Genomic DNA, 3,626 nt, shown 5'->3' with positions numbered 1-3,626 from the left:
AGCAAGTGGGGACTCTTGAATTGGCCTGCAGCTGGACTTGTGATAGTTACCTTTGATGAGGTCTAGTGTAATAAATATGCATTTTTTGTGAGTCTTTATACATGTTATTATTATTGTTAATATTGGTAATAATAAATATAAATATATAATAAATATATGGCAATAATATAAGTATATAACAAAATATATATGAATAAATTATTAAATTTTTATATATGTAATATTTATGCCGTTAACCATATTAAATAATATTAAAGCATTCTATACAAATTAATGTTAATAAATAATATAAATAAAATATAGACAAATACTTATATACATACATATAAAGAAATAAGAAATATATCGCAACAATATAAATATATAAAAAAAATATATATATTACAATAACTTAACATATTTAAACATTAGAATATATATAATATATATTAAATTAATTTGCATTATGAAACAGGCAGCAAAATTGTAAACCAATAATACTGCAAGGGTGCCCTTAAGGTATGTAAATCTTCATTAAAAAAAATCTATAGTCATTTTCATATTTCACTAATTTTACACCATCAATAATTAATTTTGCATTTTATACTTTATCATTTCAGGTTAATGAACTGAAAAATATGCAAAAAAAAAAAAAGACATGGCAAGCCTTCATTCATAATTCATAGAGTAGTGAAGCTGAACGATTTCGGTACCAATATTCTTATAAACTTTAAAAGTTAAAATAAAGCAGTTGGAAGAGAAAACCATTCCAAATTTAGGAATTTATCAACCCAAAACATTTCTTTGCTTTTAAGTGTAAGCAACACTCAACTCGTAACCATAAAAGCTTATACAGCTCTCTGGAACAAAAAGTTCAAAGTTCGCTGCCTCTTTTTGTGTTTCAGCTAGAGGGCTGAAATACAAGTTACAATAGTGCACCGTCTTTCAGATGAGACATTTAAGCTGTTGGTCCAGTGTGCATTATGGCCCATGTGCTCATTAAAGAACACAGTACACTCTTCAGAAAAAAGTAGGGGATTGTCTCCCTTTGTACTGCCCAATCACCACCAGAAGGACCCCACTGGAAATAAGTTTTCCTTGGTGTTTACACCGAATAAATCCAATCCAATTAACCTGCTTTCCATGTGTTTTTGTTAATGATACATCATATTTTATTAAATCCAGAAATTATTTTTTGACACCTACAACAAAAATTTAGGATACCGAAATGAGGCCCTGGCCTGTGGAAGTTCAATTCTAACTTTTTAAATAACGATGCCTATTGTATTGTGAAATAAAATAAATTATTAATATTTCAAACATAGAAAAAGACACATTAAATAAAAAGATTTAAATTTGAATTAAATGAGGTGCGAGTTATAGAATATTCCATAAATTAATTATATAAAATTAATAAAGAAATACAAAAAGGAAAGCTAGGCAAAAACAATAAAACAGTCAAATCAAAACCATGATGAATTAAAAAAAACTAGATTTGAACTCGTCACTGAGGACGAGTTAGGTGATCAGCTTGTCAGGCAAGAGATATCTCCCGGCACTTAAAATTATGATTTATGGAAAAATGCCGTAGCTAGGATTGTCAAACTGTTCAGTTCAATATCAAGTCTGCGCCCTCTCCCGGGTCGTCAAAGAATTATAAAAAGGAAGAGGTTGGGGATAACCATGATGATGTCATCAAAGTGAAAAAAAAATGACACATTCCCCTACACCTACAAAACAAAACAGGGGTTTCAGCAAGGACTGCACATTATTGCTATTACCACTAAAAACGCATGTCGCATGAATTGCGTGGTCGGATAAGCATGTGTTCTAAAGAACATAAGGTTGTGGGTTCAAATCGCGTATAGATATTCAATATTTTTTTTTTCAATTTTAAGTTATTTTTTATCAATTTTATGTATCTTAATTTTTAATTCAAAATAATGATTATTTTTTGTACAAATAATCATTCTATTTATTTAAAAATTTCTATCTTATTAGCTCTTCCAAACAACCAAATATAGTAACTTGCGCCTGTACCGAAGAAAAAGTGAAGCCGCCGACGCCATGTTGGAGGGCCTAAGTGACGTACCAGTTTAGAAAATTTTCCATTGATATCTAGTTTAAAATTATAGTTAAAAATAAAGATTCTTGCAATAGTTTTCAACATGGTGTTGGTGGCCTCACTAAAACCAGCCAATGAGCAATCCAGCTATTATAGTAGAGATCAGTGGGACCATGTGAGCGGTCGCTCTTGTTTTGTATTCAGAAGGCAATATGATAACGTCACAATGTCCGATCAGAAAATCATATCTACATCTCATATATGTAATAAAAATTGGGGGTCACCTTTCATCCTAAGGAGATATAACTGATTTAAAATAGGCATGATATTGAGCTTTTAAAAATTTTAATGCACGCATACGCGCACATTATGATGCACACATGGAAAATTAAGGTACATGACATGTACCTCTTGACCTGAAGTTTTATGCCCATTAAATGTGATTAGAAATGTTAATTGGTTATGATGATATGGGATCATCAAAGTCTTGAGAAAAGAAAGATGAGGGGGTGGGGGTCAGAAAAGACATTTATTTTGACCATGATGACGACATCAAAATGTAAAAATAGTCACACTTTTTAAAGAGAATTGTCTCAGCTATAACATACTCAAAGTTATGAGACGATCGATTAAAGATAAGTGAGATACGCTCAAATGAGTATTTTAACAAATGACGTCATAGATAAAAAATAAGTTTTTTTATTTCAGATGGCAATGTGATGACATCAAAATGTCCGATCAGCCATTATGATCTATTAAATAATATCTACAAATCATGTGCTTTAAGAATAAGTAATAAAAATTGGGGGTCATCTTTCATCCTAAGGAGCTATAACTGATTGAAAATATGCATGATTTTGCCAAATTTTCATGAAGCGGATCACCAAAAATATTTATTATTTAGAATCTCAAGGAACTCAATATGATCCATAGTGAAATGGATTGAACAAGGAGAAAGAAATAATAAGTACTTCTTTGGTCATAAGAAAAGTAGTAAAGCAAAAAGACAAAATGAAATAAAAAAATCTGATGAACACGTCTACTATACACTAAAACACTGGAGAACAAGTTAACTTTCTCCAATTTCTACTTGGCTTCCTAGATTGCGCATATTATATTTTTAAGAGACTGAAATTTATTCGATATTCTTGCAAATGGACAGTTTGTCTTTGGAATGAATGATAATTAGGAAATAAATTATGTATCCCATCTGTACCGTGATATGAGGAAAGTTGCTCACTTTATTACTGCATATTTTTATATTTCTGTAACATGTAGGATGGGGCAACGGCATTGTACATAAGTGCTCAAAATGGTCATACAGATGCTTGTAAACTTCTTATTCAATCAGGAGCCAACAAGGATATTCAGGCGGAAGTAAGTGTGATGTTACATTTTTTTGTGTTCTATTAAATTTTTGTATATTGTATATTTAAGAGACTGAAATTTATTCGATATTCTTTGCAAATAACAATTTGTCTTTGGAATGCACTATAATTAGAAAATATATGATGTACCCAATTTGTACCAGATACCATAAGAGTGATATGTGATTTTAAAGCAAAAGTGCTCACTTATTAAA

At 30.4% G+C, this 3,626-nt stretch overlaps 1 long non-coding RNA gene across 1 annotated transcript in view; it reads left to right on the top strand.

Annotated features, from left to right (window-relative positions):
- Positions 1-3,322: 3,322 nt before the first annotated feature.
- The window catches only part of LOC117100150, a 10,315-nt gene continuing 10,011 nt past the window's right edge, over positions 3,323-3,626 (top strand). The window contains exon 1 of the long non-coding RNA XR_004444082.1: positions 3,323-3,421. This is a non-coding gene — a long non-coding RNA (uncharacterized LOC117100150). The remainder of the gene's footprint in view (positions 3,422-3,626) is intronic.

Source organism: Anneissia japonica, unplaced genomic scaffold (assembly GCF_011630105.1).
Source record: "Anneissia japonica isolate Jap-2015-1 unplaced genomic scaffold, ASM1163010v1 scaffold287961_len116307_cov110, whole genome shotgun sequence".
NCBI classification, from domain to species: domain Eukaryota; kingdom Metazoa; phylum Echinodermata; class Crinoidea; order Comatulida; family Comatulidae; genus Anneissia; species Anneissia japonica.
This window is presented reverse-complemented; position numbering and strand designations above follow the sequence as displayed.